The sequence below is a fragment of the Thamnophis elegans genome, chromosome 10, assembly GCF_009769535.1.
Source record: "Thamnophis elegans isolate rThaEle1 chromosome 10, rThaEle1.pri, whole genome shotgun sequence".
Taxonomy (NCBI): Eukaryota; Metazoa; Chordata; class Lepidosauria; order Squamata; family Colubridae; genus Thamnophis; species Thamnophis elegans.
Window position 1 is genome coordinate 57,720,550 of NC_045550.1, and position 27,853 is coordinate 57,748,402.

Consider the following 27,853-nt stretch of genomic DNA (forward strand, 5'->3'; position numbering starts at 1 on the left):
TTTGACTAATGGTGATTATATACTTTATTCATTAAACATGAAACTCAGCCAACTGAACATTTAAAAATGCATTACAAATACCAGTGACTGGTGCTAATGGTTGATATGGTTTCCTGCCAGCATCTTAGGTATCAACCAAGTACCTTTTTAAAATATAAGATGTTCCAAATAGCACTTTTTTTTTTGCAGTTCGGCTGGTGTTATTGCAGGAAGCTGCAATTTGTTGATGAATCTTGTAAAATTCTTGGACATGGTGCCAAGTGCCCCGATGACAATGGGTATCACTATTACATGCTTCATCCATAGCCATGTAGTTTTGATGTCAGGTTGCGATATTTCATGATTTTTTTCTAGTTCTTTTTCTTTGACTCTGGCATCTCCAGGAACAGCGATATCAATAAACTGTACACTTTGTCCCTCTACAACCGTGATATCTGGTGTGTTGTGCTCCAAATGACAATCCATTTGTATTTGAAAGTCCCACAAGATCTTCACCTTCTCATTTTCAATAACTTTTTCCACTTTATATTATGTCGTTAATCTTTGGTGAGGTTCACAGCCTTTGGGGGCTGGTTGGTAGCTCAACAGCTCGAGTCCTAATCAAGGACCTAGGAACTGTTAAGGTAATGTTGATGATGATGATGATGATGATGATGATGATGATGATGATGATGATGTTGATGATGATGATGATGATAATCTTTGGTGAGATTCACAGCCTTTGGGGCTGGTTGGTAGCTCAACAAGGACCTAGGAACTGTTAAGGTAACGTCAGAGGATATAAGCTGTTCCAAGTAGGGTGGTTTTTTGTAGAATCAGAATGTTCAAGTCTGATAAATTTAGAATTTCCAAATAACGAGGTAGCCCTTTAGGTATTGCTCCAAGGGCTCCAATTACAATCGGGACAACACACAAATTTCTTTTTCCACAGTCGCTCAACTTCAATTTGCAAATCCCGGTACTTTGTGATTTTTTCTTGCTGTTTATCTTCAATTTGTGCATCTCCAGGTATTGCAATGTCAATGAACCATACTTTTTTCTTTTCAACTATTGTTATGTCAGATGAGTTTTCGGCCAAGTGCCTGTCAGTCTGGAGTCTGAAGTCCCACAAGATCTTGACTTTCTCATTCTCTAAAACCTTCTGAACCTGATGTTCCCAGTGGTTTTTGCTGTACTCAAATCCAGACTTTTGTTGTTGTTGTTGTTGTTGTTGTTGTTGTTGTTGTTGTTATTCTGGCTGAAAAGTTAAGACCTAAATCACAAATCCATACTGACATTACATGCATATCATTAAAAATATTATTATCTGTTCATGACAAGATGGAAGTCACACTTGCCAGTTCTTTAGCTGGTGCTGGCCTTCATATGCACTACTATTTCAGTGTAATATACATACAGATCCCTGCAAGAAGGATTTAAAGGCCTTGGGAATGGACATTAACAGCTGGGAAACCTTGACTTCTGATCGTTCAGCTTGGAGGCTAAAGATGCAGCATGGCCTCCTCCAATTTGAAGAGACATTTGTTCAGCAGGCTGAGTCAAAGAGGCAGTCCTGGAACTAGCGAAATCTGGGGCCTGGGCAGGGGACAGAGTGCATCTGCCCTCAGTATGGAAGGGATTGCCACTCCCGAATTGGACTTTTTAGCCACGCCAGATGCTGCATTAGGACCTCTTTCCAGAGCACGATACGATCGTTTCTTGAGACTGAAGGATGCCAATGATGATATACAGATCCAGAACGTGGCTTTTTGCAATTATCAGAGAGAAAATTTGCCAATGTGCAGACTTTCTAAGGGCCATCGAAGATTTTATTTTTAACGGCACCCAGTGTAACAATAACCACTGGGATCTGGTTTATGCTACAACTGTTCAATTTCAATTTCCAGTATATAATTATTAATTAATTAATGGTATGCATTCAAGTCAGGGCCAACTCTTGGCAGACTAGTGCATTGGCAATGTTAAGGGAGAAGAGGATGCCTGGAAAAAAAAGGGGGGGAACAAAATTAGGGAGAAATGTTTGATTCCACCTACATTTTTCTGTGGCTCCTACAATTACTTGGCACAAGTCTCACAAAAGACAATCTCTGATGAAATGTGAAGAAAAGCAAAACTTTACATTTAGGTAGGAAAAAAAATCAAAGCTATAAGTACAGATTAGGCGATATCTGCTTCAAATACAATAACTGTGAGAGGGACCTTGGAGTCCTAGTGAATAATGACTTGAATATGAGCCAGCAGTGTGCAGTAGTAGCCGAAAAAAACTAATACAATCCAGGGTTGTATAAACAGAGACATAGAATCAAGATCACGTAAAATATTAGTGCTGCTTTACAAAACCCTAGTAAGCCCGTACCTGCAATACTGCAACCACTTTTGGTTACCATTTACCAGTGACGTGCAGTCAGGGGAGCAGTGGAGGCAGAGCCTCACCACTGTCATCATGAAAAAAAAATGTAAAAGGAAAAAGGCAAGAGCTGAGGTCAGGCTGAGTAGTTGCTGCCAGAGTCACCGTCGATAACTCTGCTTAGTGCTTAACTATTTAAAAAAGCTTCTAAAATGCGCCCTCTACAGGAGAAGGCATGAGAACAACGTGCCTCATCTAGTCTGACTTTAGGCATTTTATGATCACTCAAGCAGAGTTAAGCAAGGGTTAAAAGCCAAAAAATTCCTGACATAGTTTCCTGTGGTCTCCCTGACTCCCTCCAATCCAACTTTGTGTGTGCATGTGTGTGTGTGTGTGTGTTTGAGAGGGGGGGAGGGAGGGAGGGAGGGAGGGAGGGAGAGAGGAAGGAGGGGAAGGGAGAAGAAAAAGAAAAAGAAAGAAGGAAACCTATTTCGCAAAGGAGAAAAACAAATGCTGTCACTTTAAATCGGAACTGAGCATGCCTGGCTGTGGAATTCTGGGAGTTGAAGTCCACGTCTAAAAAAAATGTGTGTCAGCGCCTCACCAGCCATAAACCTCACCAGCCATAAACCTCACCACACGTCACTGCCATATAGATGGTTGAGACTGTGGAAAAAGTTCAGAGAAGAGCAATTAAGATGATCAAAGCCCTGGAGACTAAACCATATGAACAACGGCTGCAGGTTTTGGGTTTGGCTAGTAGTCCTAAGAAAAGAAGGACTAGGGGTGACATGATAGCACCATTCTAGTATTTTGAGGGGCTGCCACAAAGAAGAGGGGGTCAAATTATTCTCCAAAGCACCAGAGGGCAGGACAAGAAACGATTGATGAAAACTAATCAAAGAGAGAAGCAACCTAGAATTAAGGAGAAATTTCCTAACAGTGAGGACAATCAACCAGTGGAACAGCTTGCCTTCAGAAGTCGTGGGTGCTCCATCACTGGAGGTTTTTAAGTGACTGGACAGTAACTTGTCTGAAATGGTAGAGAGTCTCCTGCTTGAGCAGGGGGCTAGACTAGAAGACCTCTAAGGTCTATTCTGCTCTGCTCTGCAGTGGAATGACTTGCCTCCAGAAGTTGTGGATGCTCCAAAACTGGAAGTTTTTAAGAAGAGATTGGACACCCATTTGTGTGAATATAGGATTTTCTGCCAGAGCAGAGGGTTGGACTAGAAGACCTCCAAGGTCCCTTCCAATTCTGTTATTCTGTTATTTACTCCCTCCAAAACTGGATTCAGCTGTAAGATATAACTACTAATGATGATTTTCAAAGTTGTTGCTGCTACAGGCCCATTATTCAGTAGAAAATGCCAACATTTGCTTTGCAGAATACCTTCTGGGATATGCTTGGATTTTTCCACCACAAATTCTGTTTTTAGATGAAAACCTTTATAGCCTATTTGTTGCTTTCAAAGCAGCTGAAATTCTTTTATTGTAACATTGGGAATAAAACGTTGCCTTCTACACTTTCAATATTGCTTGGTTCTAAAATGTTATCTGTGGCTGTACAGAACTTTATAACGCTGCAGTGCAGCTTGTGCAAATGCATATTACAAATTGCCATTGCTTCTTTATTCCTATGTGTTACGGTTTAGTCATGATCGCCTTGCGGAGTTTCAAAATATATTAGCTGGCAAAATGAACAATCAGAGAAAGGGAAAAGTAAAACAAAGCATGGAAACGATACCTTCCTAGGGGATGGTTAGGCTTCTCACGATTGGTTCTCCATCAATCCATTTTAAATTGCACTAGGTATTTATTTGATGTCTCACTAGAAGAAATGCAGCAAAGACCATACAAATCCCCTTTGGGGTCCAATCATGCAATGGCTTAAAACCACATTTTTTTTGATTAAGGGGGCTTTGATCGGTTGTCATTTGCATAGCTAACATGTTAAAAAGATTGGAAGGGACTTAAATCCAATTATGGATTTGGTATCCATATGGCTACATTTTGCCATCCTTAGTACTCCTTGTTTCCTCGCCAGGCATCTGCAAATCCTTTTAAGTGGCATCTGGAGAATCAAAGACCATTTTGGAACATACATACATACATACATACATACATACATACATACATACATACATACATACATTCACACACACACCTTAATTTAGTTTACGATGCCTCCTAATGTTAGTCAAACAAAAACAATTTGCTGGCTCAGTTTTTTGGGGCTCTCCCTCGCCCCCATTTGTTATTTGCATGCCAAATGCTAAATATGGAGTATTTTTAAGATTTCCCCTTGCCAGCCCCTTTCCACTGAAGCTGCTATTTTTTCAGTTGGCCTGCCTCCGATGGGTAATTACCAGATGCTCTCCAGCTCTCATTAATGTGAAATCAACACCCTTTCAAAAGCCAGAAAGATATCGGGAGGTGGACCTCTTCAACATCGTCTCACTGAATTATCTATAATCAACTCCAAGAACCGCAAAGGGTACAATATGCTGCCAGAAGACTTCTTGAATGAATTTGTCCCCTTTGAAATATGTGTGTGTGTGTGTGTGTGTGTGTGTGTGTGTGTGGTTGGCCACCAGGAGGCGCCTGAGCCTTGGACCAGTGGGGAGGAGACAAGGGAGAGTGATCCGGACGCCAGCAGTGAGTTATTCCTGGATGCCCGGCACCGAAGGCGTCAGGAACAGTTGCGCAAGTACCGGAGGTCATTAGGCTCCTCTCCAAACTATAAAAAGACTGCTTGTCCACACGCCCCTCTTGCAGAAGTCAACGCAGGAACTAATGTTGGAGAACATTATCATGAGCTTGACAGGCTGGATTGCCGCCAAGGACCTGTCTGTCTGTTAATTAAATGCCGTAACTTATCTTTGACTCAGAATGTGTTGGTGTGGGACGAGGGCGGGTCAGAACATATATGCATGCTAAGGATACCAATAAAGAAATTGGAGAGCAATTTTCAACTGCTGAAAACATTTAGCTACTTAAATCACTGACACTGAGGCTAAGAGATGGCAAGCTGCCTTGACTCGTATTTAGCAGGACACAGTGAAATATTGCAGTTCTTCACATGTAGCTCATGTTTCTATATTAAAAAAAAACTTCTTTGTGAAAAAATACCTTGTTCTGTTTCCTATAGAATCATAGATTATATATTGTCTATTATGTGTGGCATTGGTGGTTTCTGGGCAGTACGGCCAGGTACGGGTGTACCGGTGGCCACTGGGAGCAGCGGCCACAGTACCAGAACGGTGTTTCAGTGGGCCCACCTGCCTACCCGCGTTCTTTACCCAATTTTGAGGGAAACGGGCCAATTGTGCACACGCGCACAGCGTATGGCGCCTGTGCAACCTCACCAAGCAGCTGGGGCGTCGCAGGACGGTTGCATGCACATGTGTGTGCAGTGTGTGTGCCCAAGGTGGATGTCTGACCACGTTGCAGCGTACTGGTTTTGACGGCTTCCGGAACCCACCACTGATGTGTGGGTAATTTTCAGTTATATTGACAGTCTAAAACAGGTAGAACCTTAACAATTCACATATAAAGTTTTCTATTTTTTATTCTCTTACATACAGTTACAGGTTCACGTAGTTATTGTTCTTATATATATTTATCCCTTTTACACATGTTTTTATATATAAATGTACATTCTGCAGTTCAGCTGTTCAAATCTCACCGGCTCAGGGTTGACTTAGCCTTCCATCCTTCCGAGGTGGGTAAAATGAGGACCCAGATTGTGGGGGCAATGTGCTGACTCTGTAAACTGTTTAGAGAGGGCTGAAAGCCCTATGAAGCAGTATATAAGTCTAACTGCTATTGCTATTGCTATTAGTTATTCAGCTTGGCATGCCAGACAGTGTTCTGACCCAGCTTTAGCAGAAGCAAGAAACAGACTCTCTTGTCATGAAAAAAAACCTCTTTATTTACCTCTTGTGAATTAATTGCATTCACCCACCAAAAAGTCCAGGCAATAGTCATTCAAGGAGTTAACTGCACTAACAGAACTTATCAGTTCCTTGTAATAATGGTGAGCTCCCAGCTGAAAGGCTGCAAATTAAGTTCTGGCACGCAATCTTTGTGGCATGAAACACAATGAGCAAAATCTTCAGAAATATGAACTGTTGTCTCCTACGACAACCACTCCCCTTTCCTTCTATTTATTCCCCAGCCAGGGAGGGGTCACTCTGCATCTACCTGTGCATCTACATGTGCTTTGCTTCCCGAGTTGACTTCCTGTCCTCCGTTGCTCACCTCTTCTAACTGCACTGCGCAGGCCCCGGCTGTTCTTCCTCCTCACTGATATCAGCCTCTAAAGGCAGTTGCCTCTCTGGTGTCTTGGAGAAGTTGGACGGCCCTGGCTTTATCTCTGCATCTGATGCAAAGCATCCATCAGAGCCTTCCCAGACTCCAGAACTGGCCCAATTTCCTCCCTAACCCATCGTCTGAGTCTGCTACCAGCTCCACTGACAGCTGGGGGCCCACAACAGACAGATTCCTCTAGCTGTCTGGTAACTGGGGGCCTGAGTTAAATTCAAACAGCTGGAAATGTTCCATGTGCTGTCATAACCTATTAATTAAAGGACCACAGGCACCTCTACTTTGAATATAGAATTCCACATAGCAAAGAAAACAAACTGAAAAAAGCAGAGATGCTTATGCTTCTTCCTTCTTTCTGTTGTATAGTAAAAGTTAGTCCTCGCTGTTACGAATGACAGCTCGGCAGCAGCCAGGCGCGTCTTAGCCAATCAGACGCGCCTGTCAGTTGCCGGGCGAGTCTGAGGAACTATAAAAGGCAGACTCGTTCAAACTGTCAGTTGTTCAGCACCAGAGCAGACGAACACTCCAGTCCAGCTGCAGCTGCTTCTCTGCCTCTCTCTCTACACAGATCATCCTTCTGTTGCTACATTGTTAAACCAGCACCCTGCCTGGTTGTTACCTGTTACTGTTACAAGTTGTGTTAAAATAAATTGGTTACAGAGTTACCGGACACGAGCCTCTGAAGATATAATACTTTCCTTCGCTCTTCTGAGGTAGGTTAGATTAAGAGGGCATGTGTGGCTTAAAAATCACTTAGTTGAGTTTAGGCTTGAATTTGGATCTTACCAGTTCTAGTCCAAAATCTCAATTTCTACATCACACTGACTGTATATGAGTTGATGCTTTCCACGACATATTTATATAGGATTAATTACATATTCCCTAAGTGTTCAATTCTTTTTTAAAAATAGTTCATTCATCCTGCATTTTCAAGTTGATTTTTGTTCACGAAGAAGCGTGCTTCAGTCTTTATGAATTCCATCTGTGATGAGGATGAGGAAGGATCTACAACCAGTCCAGCCAACTCTTGTCTCAGTACCCACAAGTGTATAACTGATGGTGCAATAAGAACTTTCTCAATTCATAGATTTTTCTCCCTGTGTTTTGGACACCCTAGTACTATGCAAAAACAAACAAGAGCAATACTTTTCCTATTAGTGTTCAATCAACCTAATGAAGAGTAGAATGTCTACTAGATTTTCAAGAGAGGTCAAAAGAAGGAGTTTCACATTTTGGTCTAATATCTCCACATCAGGAATGAAAGTTAGTAATTTGTTGGCTGGAATAAATATCAGATTCTTGTAATGAGACCAAAAAAACCTACCATGTTCTCTCCGAGGCTTTATTTTTCAGGATCAGGATATGATTTAGCAAGAAACCATGTCAGGAATGAGATTGCCACTGAAATTTGAATGGTTCCCACCCAACTGGTATTTGAAAGGGCTCCAAAGACTCAGTTCTTCACCCAGGCCTTTGGAAAGGATGATTAAGCCGTGGTGACACGGTGGTTAGAGTGCAGTACTGCAGGCTACTTCTGCTGATCACTGGCTGCCAGCAGTTTGGCAGATCGAATCTCACTTCAGCTCAAGGTTGACTCAGCCTTCCATCCTTCCGAGGTGGGTAAAATGAGGACCCAGATTGTTGGGGTCAATAAGCTGACTCTGTAAACTGCTTAGAGAGGGCTGAAAGTCTAAGTGCTATTGCTATTGCTCATGACCCTTTCTTCCTTTCCATTTTCTCCTGTTGTTCAACTAGAAGATCTCCAAGGTCTCTTCCTACTCTGTATTCTGCTTTCGTGTTTACAGAGAGATGTTGCACTCATGCACGATCCAAAGCATCCTCTTGTACCAAAGAAATAATACTGAATAAGCAATCCATAAAGAAATCCCAGTTCGAGTTTGCATCAATATTATATTCAGAAAGGCCCACTACAGCCAACTGGAAATTTGCCTGTTAAAGAGCTCCAGGTCACAGCTTTGAACAAGTGTGCCTTTGTTGTTGATAATTAAGCAATGCTCTTAACACAGGAAAACTCATTTGAATTCCCTTCCCTTCCTACAATAGATTCATTTACATCATCCTTAATTTTTGATATGACCCTTGTGGGAGGGTCTGCCTTTCCTTTCTACCTCCCTCGTTTGTGAAGCATATTTTTCAGTCCACTAAAAAGTTTTGGATGTTTGCAACTTTTATTAATTTATAACACTAGTGGGCTGCCTTTGAAGGAAAAGTTGACCTTGGAAACAGAAACTCTTACTTGATACAAAAAGGAGATTTTGTACCTTTCAGATTGGTTTGCTTGGTTAAAAAAAACCAGTGTTTAGAAGGGTGGGATGCTTCTTACAGCATTGTATTTATTATGCAGAGGAATAGCTAGATTGCCATCATTTTTCTTGCTTTTTATAACTTCCTAAAACATACATTACCATTGTTTTCTTTGGAGTCTTTGGTACTCACTGAAATTGGTTGTTTGGCTTGTGATGTGACACTGGCAGGGCAAGTCACTGAATATAAACAGAGAACAACCCCCATCCCCTACTAGCACTGAGGAGGTTACCTAGTTTGGTAATGAAATGATTGCAAAAAATAAAATAAAAATTCAGAGAGCACCAAGGACTCCACAGTTCAACCCTCTACTATAAATATTCTCTTCTGTTCTCTTTCCCCCCTCCCTCCATTATTAGAGGCTCTTGTGGTCTTAACTATAGATCTAAATGTAAAGATAAAGGTTCTCCTGTCCAATTGTATCTGACTCTAAAGGTTGGTGTTAATCTCTGTTTCTTAGCCAAGGGAGCCAGCATTGTCCAAAGCAGTGGTGGGTTCTGGATCCCATTGCAACCGGTACGGTTGCAACGGGGCCCGGCATCCTCCACATGAGCGTGCGCAGTGCACGAACGCACACACACATGTGTTGTACCTGCCAGCGACACCTCCGCAAGCCTCCGCAATGCTCCAGCTGCTCGGCGGAGTGTCACGCAGGCGCTGTACGTGCCATGTGTGTGCGCGGAAGCGCTGATGGCTTTAAAGGACAGGTAAGAAGCTTGGGCGGGCAGGCGGGCCCTTCAGAGCACCATACCAGAACGGTACCTGGTGCTCCGGGCAGGCTCTGGTATGCCTGTACCAGGGCATACCGCTTGCAACCCACCACTGGTCCAAGATACCTCTGTGGTCATGTGGCCAGCATGACCATATGCCAAGGTGCACCTAATGCTGTTACCTTCCTACCAAAGTGATACCTCTTTTATCGACTCTCATTTGCATGCTTTTGAACTGCTAGGTGGGCAGGAGCTGGGGCAAGTAATGCAAGCTCTTCCTATTGCATGGCACTCGGGTCTTGAACCTGGTCTGTCAGCTTTCCAGCTAATAAGGTCAGTGTCTTTAATCATTGAGCCATCACACCCCTAGCTATAGATAAAAGTGTACTTAATTACTATAATATATTATATTTCTATTATATATTATAGGGTTTGAATCCCTAGCGCCACATAATGGGGTGAGCTCCCAATACTTGTCCCAGCTTCTGCCAGCCTAGCAGTTTGAAAACACATAAAAATGCAAGTAGAAAAATAGGGACCACCTTGGTGGGAAGGTAACAGCATTCCGTGGGCCTTTGGCATTTAGTCCACATGACCATGGAGACGTCTTTGGACAGTGCTGGCTGTTCAGCTTTGAGATGAGCACTGTCCCCTAGAGACTGGAATGACTAGCACATAGGTGCAAGGGGAACCTTTACCTTTACATAATTACTATAGAGATAGGAATACATATTATTATCCTCATCTTTTTATCCTTCTCATCTTTTCATTTCTCATCCTTTCTCGTCTTATCATTCCTACTTCTCCTGTTGGTGTCTTAAGATTTATCACTTTTTATGATTAATGATAATTATTAAGATTTTTGATCTATGACAATCACTTTGTTGAGAGCTTATGCATCCGAGACAAATTCCTTGTGTGTCCAATCACAATAGCCCAACAAAGAAATCTATTCTGTTCTATTAGTTACTATGTGTAAGAGAAGATAAACTACAAACACTATCTCAGGATTGTAATTATTTTTCGATAAACAAATGAGATGGATGGTGACGTTTGCGCACCTTTACGCATAAGAGGAAAGTCCAATGGATGTAATTTGTCATATATTGCACAATATTAAAAATGTAAGGAACTGTCTTGCTTCTGACTATTCTGGAGGATGAGGAGGATGAGGAGGATGAGGAGGATGAGGAGGATGAGGAGGATGAGGAGGATGATAAAGTGCTTAAATAATTACAGGAAGGGAGATGGGTAAACTTCAAAGTTTGAATTTGACATAATATGTATCAGTGTTCCAAATATCATCCAGAATTAAATCAGAGTTCAAGGCAGAGCTTTCCTCAAAGTTCCAATTTATTAAGAGAGACATGTTGGTACATCTGTGGGAAACCCGAATCTGAAAGCTTCCTGGGTTTCCCACCCTGTTGAAAGTTCATCCTTTTGCCCCCACCCACAAGTCCATCACATGGTCCAAACTTCCACTGCCACGCTGGCAATTCCACCCATCCACTTCCAGTCAGGTGCAGAGGTGCAGAGACAAAGAATGACCTTGGGTTTCTAGAAAGGAATGTTTTATTTTGACAACAACATTCTACTCCTTACTATTCCCTCTCCCATTCCCCACTAATGAAACAGCATACTAAAATAAGAGAGTGTGGCAGACCAAAGATCCTAAAAGGAATATTACTGGAGGCCTGACAATATGAGCTTCATTGATATCAGGATGATGCTTTGTGAATTCCCCCAGGTTCAAATCAGTGTACCTGACTACTTGAGAGAACATGGGGAGAACCACTGATGACCTTCCATCTACAGTAATTTATGCAGCAGCACAATTTAGGAAGGCTCCTACTACATATCATTCCTCTGTATGAAAATCAGTCCGTCACCTAGTTGGTTCTTGTAATTTAACACTGACAGTTGTTTGGGATCGACGATCCATCTCTGAACCTTGTATTTTTGGTGGCTGAATGTTGGCATCATAATAATAACACAAAATATAGCAAGAGATGAACTCCATCTGCTGGCAACATTTTATTTATAAAGAAGTGGAAAATAGCCCAAGGATTAATAATACCTAGAGGCAGACCAAACTCTGACTGTTGAATTAACAAGATAATATGTCTATTCACAAATTAAATTGGTAGCCTTAAGGTGTTATTTTGTTATTTGTTTTCCATGATTTTTCCTCTTATACAGAGAGAGCATATCATTTGTTGTTAAGAACAGTATTTTTTTTACAGCTAAAATAAATGATGCTTAAACATCTGGTTAAATCTTTTTTTTCTCTCATCCATGGAGATCAAAGGAATTTTTCATCTTGATTGTTTCATTATTCCCAGCTTCTATTTGTGCTGTAATTTTTCATATATAAATCCTTCTGGGTTTGTTTTTTTGTTTTTTTCCAAAATAAAAGATGCAATGAACATTATTTATCTACAAGATAAAAGAAAACTGCATCTGTGCATAAGCCAGGTATGCATTTGGGTTTTGATTTAGATTTATTCATCAATGTCCTCATGGAAAATTACATATGCTGTTCAGGCTGAGCCTAATATTAGGCAGAGTGATCACCTCCAATAAACACGTGCAATGTATTACAAATAGCCATACTTTTTATGCCTATTTGTAATCTTTCTAGACTACCACAATCCCAAGATTCTTAGCAATTTTCAAAAATCTGACCATCTACAGCAAAAACTAAAATTGGAAACCCATAAAATTATTACAATGAATTTCAACTTAAAACAGCATTCCAGGAACAATTAACATTAATTTGATGTCATTGGATCAGTTCAATCCTCAAAGTGCTCCTGATTTATTCTGTTTTGACCAGTTTGCAGAAATTCAGCAGGGGTGGGTTATTCTGCACTTCCATATTCTGAAAATGTAGACTGCAAGAAGCATCTTGTGAGAGACTGGGCAATTGGAAGGGAAGGGAAACGAAACTAGACATAAGCAATCAAGAGACAGCAGGTGAATCTGTTGAAAGCTTATATTGTAAACACCAATCCCAGGTGGCCAGAAACATAGGAAGAAACATGTCAGATCATTCAGACAAATGATTCTACCTTAATGAACTTATTATAAATGAGTTCTTGTTAACAGTTATCCAGCTTTCAAAAATCTATATTTATTTGAAGCTTGCAGTTCTTACTTCCCAACTCTATGGAGCTTGAAACACATTTTCTTAGCTATAACAAACCCTTATGTTTAGTAATATGGAGCTATATACAATTATTCCTATATTCCCATGTTGTTGTTGTTAGTTGCAAAGTCATGTCTGACCCATTGTGACCCCATGGACAATGTTTCTCTAGGCCTTCCTGTCCTCTACCATCCTGCGGAGTCCATTCATGCTCACTCCTGCTGCTTCAGTGACTCCATCCAGTGACCTGATTCTCTGTCATCCCCTTCTTCTTTTGCCCTCAATCTTTCCCAGCATTAGACTCTTCTCCAGTGAGTCCTTCCTTCTTATTAGGTGGCCAAAGTGTTTGAGTTTCATCTTCAGGATCTGGCCTTCAAAAGAGCAGTCAGGATTGATCTCCTATAGGACTGACCGGTTTGATCGCCTTGCAGTCCAAGGGACTCACAGGTGTCTTCTCCAGCACAATAATTCAAAGGTTTCCATTCTTCGGTGCTCAGCTTTTCTTATGGTCCAACTTTCACAGCCATACATTGCAACTGCAACTGCAAAAGCCATAGCCTTGACTATACACACTTTTGTTGGCATATATTCCCATAAGATGGAGCAATTTTGGTCACAAGAGAAAATATGAAAGGAATCTTGGGATACCTAAATCATGCCAACTCATAGTTCACAGTTCATATTGACCCTTGGGTTGCTTGACTAAAAGATAATTTTGGATCCTTATCAAATGTTAAGCCATTAATTTTGGTTTATAAAATACATTTTCTAAGTTCATATACCACATTAAAATCAAAGCCCATGGCACTTAGTACAATGTATAAATCACATAGGCACGTTTGCAAACACATAGGCAATGTTTGTGAGAGAGTCTGTGAAAATTGATACATCTTATGTGCAATGTCTCTCTAGTGCTTTTCAATTCATCTCAGATAGTAAAATCTCATGAGGCAGTCCTGGTCCTTTGTGCAGGAAAGCAAAATGTGATACTTGCTATTTTATTCCTTGCAGATCTATACATCTATAAAATTCAGGAACTGTGAAATAATCTATATAAGTATCTTAGATGGAAGATCCATGAGTTAAAATATGTCCAGTAGAATTAAAATCATAGTTACTCAGAAATTCCTTGCCTTGACCCTATAGATTAGGGTTGTCAAACGCAAGGCCTGGGGGCCAGATCCTGCCTATGGGATGCTTAGATCTGGCCCATGGGGTGTCCCTGGAAACAGCGAAGGACCAGCCCGTGGTGCCTTTCTTAGTGAAAGGAGGGCAGCCCTCCCGACCTCCGTTTTTGCTGGCAGAGGTTGCCGAAGGCCATCACAGCCAAAAATGGAGCTCGGGAACCAGTTTCTGCTGGCACAGCACTCAGGCCACCACAGGTGCCCCTAACATGAGTGATGTCAAGCTGGCCACATCCACCCTGGCCATGCCCACTCTAGCCTCCGAAAGTCAAACACAACCTGTCAGGCCTGGAAATCTTTTGCCTTGGGCCTTCAGACCTGCCACATTTAATGCTGTGGGAAAATGAGAGGGGGGATTATATGGAGTATGGGAGATATATAGTCATAATAACATTCCTTTCTCCGAGAGTCAAGGACATTTGGGTATGACTGGGAGGCATCTCCAGTTGGGACGGTGCCTGATTGGATCATGTGATGGACATGTGGGTGCTGGGCAGGGACTTGAACATTCACTTGGGTGGGAAAACCTGGAAGCTTTCAAATTCGGGTTTTCCCAGATGTGCCAATATGACATCTCTAATAAAATGGAACTTTGAAGAAACTCAAGCCTTGGGGTTTTCTTTCATGGGGGTGTTACTTGGAAACCTGACATTACCCTGATGTGGCATTCAATGAAATCAAATTTGGCACCCCTGCTTAAAGATCAAAGCCAAGCCACCATTAAGAGGTAGACCATTTGGGCTACTGTGGTATTTAAATTATTGGGCCATGGCTCAGAAGACGCTGATTCAACTCTAACTTTACCCATTCCAGACTAGGCAGGGTCATTATTACTCAGCCCAATTTAGATCATAAGGTTGCTTTTGCATGGAAAAACTGGAAAAGTGATTGTTATGTGCATCTGTAGTATGTCTTATGTACCTGGAGAGACAAAGCAAGATTTAAGTCTAACACAGAGAGAAATTTACAGAAGCCAGAATTAATGTGATTTGACTGAGAAAAGGTAACTGATTGCACTTCTTTTTTCCAAGCAAAAACAATAAAAGAAGGAAGTGAAAATCATATTCACTTAATTACAATGTTTCTCATTACCCATTGAGTATTTCCTAGCCCAATGTTCAAAATGTTTTTTTTTATTTCTTTTTAAACATTCTCATTAAGTTTGATGGTTGTTTTTTTTTAAATCAATTCCTATCAATTTAGTGAAAGATAATTTATTCTTGAAACAAAATCAGAAGAGAAGAAAACTTTGGGAAAAGTTATGAGTGTAGGGATCTTTTATTTAATTATGAGATACAGAGTTGTTGGTTGTTTTCTTGCAGATATTTCATTACTCAGCTAGGTAACATCTTCAGTGCTAGAAATCAGAGGGGTTTGTCCTGTGTTTTTATATGTGTATAACTGTTAGCGTTGGTGTGAGTTTTTCTTCTTGGTAGTTTCTTGATTAGGGTATTGTTATGTTTGCTTATCTGAATTGGTAGTACTTTGATTGGGATATTGCTTATTGCTTGATTGTTGGTCTGATATTAATCCTGGTGTTAATCCCTCTTATCTGGGGGTTGATTGCTGGGAAGGAGGTGTTTTGATATTTTTTCCCCTTTTTAAGTTTTTTAATTGTCTCTTTGAATGTTGTATAAATGTTGTTTATCTCAATGTGCCTGTAGATGGCTGATTTCCCTGAGTGCCAGACTTCTGAGAATTCCCTAGTGTTTTTGAACTTAGTTTACATAATGAGATGCCTAAAATGAAAGTATTTAATTATAATCAACTACTGTTGATGGAACTATAGCCCAAAGGATGACATCTGAGGAACCTCCACCAGGTCTTTTTCTGCAAGAATTATTCATAGAGATGGACAGCTGTATTATAATATGGAACACAGTGCTTGTGTTTGTTTGACAACGTGGAACACAAATCACCCTCATTTTAGACTAGTTTGTTGGGCAAGCCCATCCCTTGTATTTGTTTAAGGCTCAATGTGTCAAAGGGTTACACAGTGACCAGTGTGTCAAAGTGTGTTATACAGTAGGATAATACAAGGATAATACAATGTGTCATAGAGATCTAGCAAGGGGATCTCATGCTGATGTGGTACATTCAAAAATCTTCTCCCCAAATAAGTTATACAATACTTTACAAATGAGGTAGAAAGAGTGATGCCTCTTTTATTGGAAAGAAATAGGTTCAAACTCCTCATAGCAGTTGTGCTATGGATTTAGCTCCAAATAACTTAATTGCAGCAGGGATAAATTGTGAATAGCTGGAGCAGATCTCTGTGCATTATGAGATACATAATGCAGGTGGACATTTCTGCTTCCCGAAGCTTGAAAAATTACCTCAAAATACTTATCTCTAACAATTATCTCAAAATATTCTCACTGAAGTTCCAGCTTCTCTATTTTGGACCCTTGAAGAAAGTGAAAATCCTGGTTTTGGAATAATATATTAGTAATTTCTTCGTCAAAGCAATAATGCATAAGTAATCTCAAGGTATTTTTAAGGTTAATAGAAGCTAGGATTACCTCATCATCAACACACAGTAGTAAATTGTTATGTCTATGCACCAATTTGGGAGAAACTCTTATTTATTAGTAAGTAAGTCGGACCAGTTTGAACTGCCTGAAAATGTGATCTCTATCCAGAGGTGGACTTCACATAATTTAACAACCAGTTCGCCTAGTGCACAACAAAAAATGTGAGTGTGCAGCTTCAAACACATGGGGATTTCATGCATGCGGCTTCCAACACACCTTCTTGGGCAGCTGCAGTGAGTAGAATGGGCGAGGTGTGAAAATTACCTGGGCTTCATGGGCAGGGCGAACGAGCTAAAGAGTGAGATATATAGGACGGGATAGCACTGGGGTAGGTGGGTGAGCCCAGCCGGTGCTTGGAACAACTGTTTCACCTGAACCAATCTGAACTGGCAGCAGCCCACTTCTGTCTCTATCTTCTGTGAACCTTAGAGTCATACAGCAAATTAGGAAAACTATGTCTTCTTGTGTGAGATGTTAAGTTTTACTTTTAATCAGTTAACATGTTATTTATACATTTTCTATTTCGATTTGCATTTGAGGTGCCCATGACCATGTTCAAAATGATGTGATGAAAATCTGCCATCTGAAATGGTTGCTGGTAATCAGGTTCAGACTCTTTGCAAAGATAATTATATCTTCATAATATCACACTAGACATATTTTATTTGATTCTGGCTCAATGCAAACACTATTACTGTGGCTTAGTCAACAAAGCATGATTAAAATGAACCATGGCTTAGTATGAAGGGTGACTCCAGCCCCTGTATATGACTAATCAAATATAATCCGGTAAAATTTACAGTTCATGCTAAGATTTAAATCCAGGATTTCACCAAATCTAACACACTACCCAGAAGTATAATATATACATATTTTTTGAAACATTCTTTAGATTACAGCAATGCACCAGTGAAGCATTTCAACACAAAATAACATTTTTTCCAAGGGAAAAATAGTTCTGATTAATAAATTTAAAATGAGTTGCATTTGGAAACTGGGAAAGGTTGCAGAATTGCATCTGCAGTCAAGCAGTTACAGTTTGTAAATATAGGATCGGTAGTGGTCATTGTAAGTTGGGTAAAGTAAGAATATCTCATTTACACACAAAATTAATGCATAAATATAGTTCATTGGAGGTGGCTGGATAGTGTCACTGCAGCAGAAGGTGTGAGCTTGAATGGACTCCAGAGGATGGTAGGGGACAGGAAGGCCTCGAGGAGCATTGTCCATGGGATCACAATGGGTCGGACACGACTTTGCAACTAAGAACAACAATAGCTTATTGGAAGCTTAGCAGGTGGTAGTTGACTCACTCAAAAAAGCTAAGCAGATCTGTACTGAAATAGAAGACACCAGGAAATTCTAACTTTTTGGCTGTGAAATTGAAAACAAGTAATCTTTCCAAAACTGAAAAGAGCAATCTTTCCAAAATTGAAAAAAGTAATCTTTCCAAAATTAAAAAAAAGTAATCAAGACAACAGTAAACCACTTCTTTATCATTGGCAAAGAATTCTGATAACTTTCCTGTTATTCTCAAAAGTAGTTGAGTCTAGTTCAAAAGAATTTTTACCTTGTAGTTATTGGCTTCACAATGACAAGAAAATGAAAAACAGAGAGTATAATAATTGCCAAATAAACTTTTCCATGGTTAAAAAAAGTAAAGTATATTTTGTTTAACTTTTTTCTATCATTCATAAATTTCTGACAAAGAGGGAATCATGCTATGAAGAAACTGCTTGCCAAGCTTTTGCCGCATGTAAATCTTATTTTATCAGTCTGGGATTATGTTTCAAAGGAACATTTCACTTCAGTGAAGTTTCAAAGCAAAGTTCTCCTTTAACTTAAGTTGTCAAACCTCCAGGGTCCTCTGCTTTCAACCAGTATAATCCCAGTTCCTTTCTTGGTCTCCAAAAAGTGTCTTGTGTGCATGTTTGGCACATGGGCAAAAGCCATTGGTGTGAAAATAAATCTGCCAGTAGTGGCAAATACATTTTGTTTCAGTGCAACAAAAGATTGTAACATCCCTCTTAAGGTATTATGTCAGGATGTCAGGAAAAAAAAATTGAAAGGAGGAGAACTTAAGTCCATCTTGACTTTTCTTTAGGAAAGTGGGAAATCTAACATATACTAAAGCTATTAGTTGGACCATATAGTTGGACCATAAGAAAGGCTGAGAGCCAAAGAATGGAGGCCTTTGAACTCTGGTGCTGGAGAAGACTCCTGCAAGTCTCTTGGACAGCAAGGTGATCAATCCGGTCAGTTCTAGAGGAGATTAACCCTGACTGCTCTTTAGAAGGCAAGATCCTGAGGATGAAACTCAAATACTTTGACCACCTAATGAGAAGGAAGGGCTCACTGGAGAAGAGCCTAATGCTGGGAACGATTGAGGAGAAAAGAAGAAGGGAACAACAGAGAATGAGATGCCTTCATGGAGTCACCAAAGCAGTAGGCATGAGATTAAATGGACTCCAGAGGAGGGTAGAGGACAGGAAGACCTGGAGGAACATTGTCCATGGATGGATCGTGATGAATAAGGATCACGAGAGATAATAATAATGTGGTTGTTAGTTGCGAAGTAAGGACTTTGCAACTACCTCTCTTTTTCATCTAAAATTTGAATGACTGCTTCTGAAAGGTAGTTAGTTGCAAATTCTGAGAAGGGAAAGCAACCAAGCACAGACCAACACAACTTTTAACATAAATGAAAGAATCAGGAGTAGAAGTTTAAAATATATTTTTTATGTGAAAGACCAACGGCAATTTCTCACTTTTTTTGGAGCCTTGCTGTGAGAGTCCTGTCTCTTCCACCAGCATAGCCATATAAGCATAAAAACAGTGAAGTAAACAAACCCTGATGGAGCTAATTCATGCCTGACAAGATGTACCCGGGACTGGTTTACAAATACAGGAAGGCAGGGAGAAAATTAGTCTTAACAACAACTGAAACCTATTACAGATCTTTTTTCCCTCCAGCTTTCTTGGCTGATATGGAGTGCAGAATGAATACCTGTTCAAAGGAGACGTTGTAAACAGCTAAGTCTTCTGGGGTTCATATTTCACAGCTATGCATGTTGAAGGGTGGGAAAATCAGTCTGTGTTCCACAGGTTGTGGTTTTTATGCTTTCATCAGAAGGTGCTGGGAGATTTTTACAATATTTTGCAAAAACAACAACAAATGCTGATTAAACGTGTACGGAGATGGATTGTACTTATTCCCAAACAGAGATTATTCAGAGTGGCAAACATCAATTCATTCTGTTCCGTGCAGGATAAAATGAGTACAGTCACATAATGTGACTTTTATGTGTTTAAAAGATCATATTGAAGTCAGGGCAAGTTCTCTCCGCTGTCATTATGCTTCCCCTGTGCTCAAAACGTCAGCAATTTACTTGGGAAATAATGTTAGAATATGGTTTAATACAATAATTTATTCGCCTTTTGTCTGTAGACCGTGACAGTAGAGAATACTTTGCAACACAGCCACTGATGTGATCCATTTTATGGCTAAACACAACAGCTGTAGTTTAGAAATGTAGGTATATACTTATAAACAAGAGCTATATGATGTAGTGCGTGGGTCCCCAACCCCCAGGATGCAGAACAGAGGTGGTATTCAGCCAGTTCTGACAGGTTCTGGAGAACCGGTAGCAGAAATTTTGAGTAGTTTGGAGAACCGGCAAATAGATGGCCCCGCCCCCTATTTTCTTTTATTATCCTAGACAGGAGAACAATGCTGGAAAACAGGTTAGCGGAATGGGGAGGGAATGGGGATTTTGCAGTAACCTTCCCCTGCCATGTCCACAAAGCCACACCCACAAAGCCATCCCATGCCACAAAGCCACGCCCACAGAACCGCTAGTAAAAAAAAAAAGAATCCCACCACTGATGCAAAAGCATTCGGAACCAGGCTGCACAAACAGAAGGTGTGTGTGTGTGTGTGTGTGTGTTCATGTGCACACAGCTCTACTTGCACAAGTGACAGTTACTCATACTCACACACACAGCTCCATTTGTGCGAGCAGCGGGTGCTCAAGCACATGTCTGCTATTCATATAGAACCCTCCCCTATCCCCACCACCACACGTCAGCCAAGCCAAAAAGGTTGGGGACGGCCGATGTAGTGATTAAGGCAACAGTCTAGAAACTGGGAAATCATGACTCCTAGTTCCATCCTAGCCACAAAGTGAGCTTGGCCAGCCACTTTTCTTTCAACTCTTGGAAGGATGCAATGGCAAACCAGTTCTGAAACTTTGCCAAGAAAAACTGCAGGAACTTTTCCAGGTAGTTTCTGAAAATTGACATGATTGAAGTGGGGGGGGGGGGGAGAGGACACAAAAGGGATTTTATATCATTCTATTCTATGCCTTTTGAAGGAATGCTGGTGACGTATAATACTAATAAGTAGTAAAATATCTCAGGACCGTTATGTAAAAATGAAAGTGAAAATAATGTCGAAATGGTCATTTCCCCCCCCTTCCAAAAAAAAAGTGTAGAATTGGGTTGTCCTTGGCTATTTCAGGGATATTTATTAAACCTCCCAAACTGTAGCCTTGGAGTTGGTGGTTATCCATCCCATTACTCCCTAACCTTCATTCTACTTTGTTTCTGAGACCTGCTCTAAATGTCATCATGTGAACTTAGAACAGTGCTTTGTGTAATGCAGGGGTGTGAAACTCAAGGCCCACAGGCCGGATCTGGCCCATGGAGTGCTTAGATCTGGACCATGGGGCTGCCCTGGGAACAGTGAAGGACTAGCCTGCAGTGCCTCTCCCAGCAAAAATGGCTGCGACATAGTGGTGGGATTCTTTTTTTTTTTACTACTGTTTCTGTGGGTGTGGCTTGGTGGGCTGGGTAGGAGAAGGATATTGCAAAATCTCCATTCCCTCCTCACTCTGGACCCAGGCAGAGGGTGGTATTTGCCAGTTCTCCGAACTACTTAAAATTTCTGCTACTGGTTCTCCCGGAACCTGTAAGAACCTGCTGGATTTCACCCCTGCTACAACAGCTTCCTGCAACCCTCTGCCAACAAAAAAATGCTCTGTTTTCACTGGCAGAGCACTTGGGCCACCACACGTGTCCCTAACATGAGTGATGGCAAGTTGGCCACACTCACCCTTGACATGCCCCCCCCCAAACACAACCCTGATGCAGCCCGCAATGAAATCGAGTTTGACACCCCTGGTGTAATGGCATGTGGGGATTGTATGTAGGAGAGACAGGAGGCACATTTGCAATCTAGACTAAAGTAGAATAAAATATGGATTAAAAATATAAGAATGAAGACGTGACATAAAAGGGAGAGTTAGAAGCTTTGCTTAAAGGAGATGTCATCAGCCTCTAACCACAAGATGTTCTAGCCAACGTCCCTATGTCAAAAGTCCAAACCACAAGGTTCAGATAAAGTTTGTTAATGACACTTAGTCCATACCTGTAACAAAGGAGAAGTAAGACCCTCATCTACTTATAAGGCTTTTTCCCCAAAATAACCAATAAGAAATGAGTTAAGTATTTCCGTGTTGCGATGCTTTTGAGAATGTATAAGAACACATGCTTTGATAATGAAGGTTGTTCAGAATTTGCAATGTTAGCTATTTTTCTAACTTTCTGAACCTGGCTGCCAAATAAACTTTTCCTGTATCCTGAGAAGTCTAAAGCTTGTCATTTTCTGCATCAAGACAATGGCTTGATAAATGAAGTTTGAGTCTAAAGGTGGAGAAAGTGTACCACAAGGGGATCCTCCCTAGCTTTTGGAAGAGTAAAAGTGAGAGGCAGGAGGGGTACTTTCAAACTTGTAAGATTCTTTTAATGTAACCTTACCTTAAAAAAAATAGAGCTAGTGTTTTGGTGTTCTTATTGCCTGGACTACCTCGCAAAACTTTTGACAAATAGAAAGCAGAATAATTCCTAGGCTTCTGGTCAATTGGAAAGGTAGACATGGGGACTGTTTTGTTGCTATTGTCTTCATGAGTGAGCGTTTAGCATGAATTTTATTTAGAGCAGCCCAGGGGTGGCACAGTTTCAAGTGGGCTGGAAAAACTCAGAAGTAAGTTTAGAAATGTGCTTTTGAAGCCACCTCAAAGGCCTCTGAGACTGAACAGCTAGACAATAGGAAATCTTTGATTGGCACTTGCCTGTCAGACATGTAGAGAATTTTGAAAGCAGCAAAGAGACTGACATTTGGGTCAAGGCCACACTGAAAGGTCAGCTTTTCGAGAAGCGCAGATTTCCTGATTCATATTGAGATTTGGCTTTTATTTTGTGTTTGAGGCTTATTTCGGGAACTCCACAGCATCATTCATCATTGTCAGAAGGAGAAGATGTAATGGGAAAATTCAAATAGGAAAAACAAATATAAAAACGCAAACATTCGCAATGACTTTTCTAAGCAAACAAAATACTGGGTTTTTTAAAATTCAGTCTTATTACCTGAAGGCTGTGTTGTTTAAAACTTATTTTTTACAGAATATTTTCTAAAACATCAGCGTATATATGATAAAATACAACCAACATTACAGATAGTTCTGTACTTATAGTAGAGAGGAAAGTATTTCATGTAGCTCAGGGGCCAGGTATGTAAGGGAGGTTTTATTGGTAGTTTAGTGGGTTCAATTTCATTCAATCAGATGCTAGGTAGGGTAAAATTTGTTTCTTCCAACCATTGGACTGTCTGGAGGTTTAGTGTCAGAGGTTGTATTCAGCCGGTTCAGACCAGTTCACCTGAACCTGTAGTGGAAATTGCACTGCCCACCAATGGTGTGTTTCAATTTTTTTAGAACCTCTTCTGTAGGTGTGGCCTGCTTTGTGGGAGTGGCTTGCCAGCCATGTGACTGGGTGGGCATGGCCAACTTGTAAAATGTGGTGAAACTCATTTAATAACGCTCTTGCTTAGCAACCAAAATGTTGGCTCAGAAACTCTGGCATTGAACTGTGCAAGTCTTAAAGCTGTCAAGTTACCAGACCCTTGCACCCCTAACCCTTTAGAAAAAAAAACCCCAGGGGTGTTCAAAATTGACAGCTTTAAGACTTGTGGACTTCAACTCCCAGAATTCCTCCTCTCACTCTTCATCTTGATGATGTGCAGATGTGCAGGGGGAGGGAGCTGGAATCGGTTCTAAACGGCACTGTAGATTTGTGGAACCTCTTCTATAGAAGAGTTAGAACTGACAGGAACCCACCCCTGCTGCCCACTCACCCCAGCTCCATGCTGTTCTATTTAGGCATGTTTTCAACCTGTGTGCATGCGTGCAAGCTGCACACACAATCAAATGTGCAGAAGGCTGAGTGCCTGCAGGGATCCATGCATGCACACGCTCACATTTGTGAACTGGTAGGAAAAGTAAGTGAATACCAGCCCTGTTTAGTTTGAAAGCTGTTTGACATTCTGAGTTGTTTCAGCGGAGCCGATTGACAAATATTAAATCAATTTGAATATTTGATGGACCTTGATAGACCACACATATGTTTGGTTATCAGATCAACTTGACTCTTTTAATCCAAAAAGCCAGCTTCTTGGGAAAAAAACTGACTTTAAACCTTTAAACCATGTTGGAACCCAATTGCAGATTCAAATCCAGTTGAAGGTTCAGATAAAATCCTAAGTCATTTACTTGGGAAATTTAATAAACCTGATTCTCCCGATTGGCCTGAGGCCCTAAACGGATATTCCATGTTGTAGATGGTCAATGGACTATGAAGAAGATGCACACTGTAGTACTCTTTTTTTAAAAAAAGTATTTATTCTTTGTCCATTTTTAAAAATATGTTTTACTTTTGTTTTTATTATTGTAAGCCACCCAGAGTCCCTTGACAGTAAGATGGGCAGCATATAAATTTAATTTAGGGACTATTGCAATGTGCTTTTATAGGGCTACTCTTGAAGGAGTATTGGGAAGCTACAATTGGTGCAGAGTGCACTGGTGTGGGCAGTTCTTGGGGCCCCTAGGATGGCCTATGTACATAAATAAATAAATAAATGCATTTGCTGTCAGGGTTCCAAATAGCATCCAAAATCAGAGTCCAAGGCAAAGTATTGCTCAAAGTTCCAATTTATTAAGAGAGCCATATTGGCACATCTGGGAAGACCCGAATCTGAAAGCTTCCCAGTTTTCCGCACCCAGTTCAAAGTTCAAGATCTTGTCCCCATACCCACAAGTCCATCACATGGTTCAATCTTCCACTGCCATGCTGGCAATTCCACACATCCAGTTCTGGTCAGGTGAAGAAGTGCAGAGACAAAGGATGACCTTGGCTTTCTAGAATGGAATTTTGTTTTGCCTACAAACTTCGTACAATCCCCCCTCCCATTTTCCCACAATAGAAAAAGGCATAGTAGAATAATAGAAAGTGTGGTGGGCCAAAGATTAAAAAGGAATATGGCTGCAGGCCTGACATTTGCTTTCCTTAAGGTGTTAGAGACATGCAGGGCTGGGATTCAGCCGATTTGGATTGATTCACACGAACCAGTAGTTCTGGCGATCAGTTGGCCCCACCGAGCCGTCCTTGCGCTAGTCTGTCCTACATTTCCTTTGTTTGAAGCCCAGCTGATAGGTATGGCAAAGCAGATTACCAAGCCTCAGCTGTTTTACTCACTGGGGCTGCAGTAGAAGGTAAGTTTTAGAGCTGTTTTGAAATGAACTGAGTCCACGTCGAGCACGTGCTCAGCGAAACCGTTGTTACACCGGTTGAATCCCACCACTGGAGACGTGTATATATTTAATCTTGGATGTGCAACAGGGAATTGTCAAAGTGAATCGGGATGCTGGCTTTCTAACGGAAAAGATCGTGTCCCTTATTCAGTGGGCCTGAATACAAAGAACATGACTGGGAATTTCATTTGTGATTGAAGGTCTGCTCATTAAAGCACTTCTGAAACATTTCCATTACTGTAAATTATACAGGTTCTTGGAACACAATTAAAAATCATTGAAGATAAAAACGCTTGAAGTTTGGATAGGAAAAGCACCTAATTGCTAACCTCTAATTTATCACGTTCAGAAGTTTCTGCAGGGGTTTGTCAAAGAAAGGAAAGATAGCGGCCAATTTTGTATGACACAAATAAAAATAGTAAAATTTTGATCACACCAGCTTGACCTTTAAAAAAAACTGCACCCCTTATTAGATTATTATATTTCTATTACCTTGAAATATATGGAACTATCAATCCCTGTCATACATGACAAATGAATTACCTTTGTTGAAACCAGAACTTGTAGGTTGTGAGATAGATGGCATAGATATTTAATAAATAAACAGGGTTCATTTAGGGTGAATATATGTATTGTTCTTGTGTGAAAGTATAATAATGGATCAGGGGCTGATTCATTTTGTCATGTTTACACAACATGTCTGTTCTGACCCAGGTCCACTGGCAGGTGAAGGTACCATTGAAGTTTGTTTATTGCACAACCACAACAGATGGCACTCCAAAGATTCACCCCAATTTTCCCCAAAGGCAGACATCCAAAATCAAGGCAACCTAGTCCCACAAACTAGGCTCAATAGTAACCAGAGTCAATTCACAAAGCAAGGAGAAAGTCTGAAGTCCACAAACAAGGTTTAGAGTTTACAAAACAAGGTTCAGAATCCGCAAAGCAACGTCCATTGTCTAGAAACAAAGTTCAAAGTCCACAAAGCAAGGTCCAAAATCCACAACAAAGCCAATCAGGATTTGTGAGGGCCAGGCAAGCATGCGCCAATGCAAATGGCTGTTCCCAACACACTTACCTCCCCCCTGCATTTGATTAAATCTCCATGATGGAGCCTGCCAATCACGCTCGTTATAACTCATGACACTTGTAAATCAGATTGTTAGGTAAGCTCCCTGTTGGGAGAGTGAGTACATTCAGAGAAGCATTGTGAGAGTTGTGTTGGAGAACACACAAACCAGCATACAGAGACACTGCAGTTTAAATAGGCTTTTACTTTCATGAAAATAGAGGTATCAGAGTCCATCAAACAGTCCAAGTCATACATGGATAAGACAGTCAGTCATCAACATCTTTCAGTTAAGGGATAATCCAAATAACATAGTCCAGTTTCATATAATCAGTTCAGTACTCAAAGTATTGAAGTTTGCTAGCAATTGCAAAACTTACAATACTTACAACTCATGGCACTTTCTAACAGCCAGCTTCCAAAACACTCAGATCAGATCAGCCCAGCATCTAAAAAAAAGAGAGCTAACAGTCATTCTAGCTCCCTCTTATGGCCGATTGAGGAAAACAGCAACCAATCACATTTTACAGTATGATTTAAAGAAACAGGTACAGCATTGCTATATGATTTATATACTGCCAACCCAACCGTTAGACTATATTCCTAACACAGATCTCCAATGTGACCAATTCAATCTCATGAACTTTTTTTTTGCAGTGGTCATTAGCAAATACCTTAGATGTAAAATGATTGCCCCAGTTGTTAAGTGAACTCATGGTTTTCAGTAAGGGGTGGTTTTACTGAAAAGCAGAAGTAAATGTCAATTCTCATCAAAACCATCATAAAACATAGCACGTGACTGTGGGACACTGCAAACATCCATAAATTTGGCCTGGTTGCCAAACACTTGAAGTATAGCCATATGACCAGAGGTGCTATTCTGCTGGTTTGGATCGGTTCACCCAAACCGGTAGTGGAAATCATGGGTGGGCCTGCCGCAGCTCTATGCCGTCTCATTTAGGCACTTTTTTTTAGCCAAAGTACCCACCCAGAAGGCTGAGCACATGTGCAGATGGGCTTACATTTGCAAACCGGTAGGGAAGGTAAGTGAAAAGCACCCCTGCTCATGACCATGGGAGAATGTGAACACCAGAACTTCAAATCCAGGTTGTAAGTATCCCCAGATAGGTCCAATGTAACTGTGAATGGTTACTAAGTCACCAGTTGTAAATCAAAGCCTACTTGTATGTCTATAACTCCTTTCAGTTCAGTCTCCCACATTAAGAATATGTCAATTGATGCTCCTAGTAGATATTTCTCCGTGCAAAAATACCAATTTTCACAGCATTATCCCACCCCTTTATTTTCTTAACAGGAGATTTTTTAAAAAAAATCACACCAATTATTGCAAAAATGCTTTACCATTCAGTGGTGGGTTCCGGATCCCTTTGCAACTGGTATGATGCAACGGGGCTGGGCGTCCATCACATGAACATGGGCAGTACTCACACACATGTGCATAGCATGTGCATGCATACTTACCACCCACAATGCTCTGCAACGTTTCTGTGATGCTCCAGCTGCTCGGCAGAGCCTCACGCAGGCACCATAAGCTCTGTGTGCAT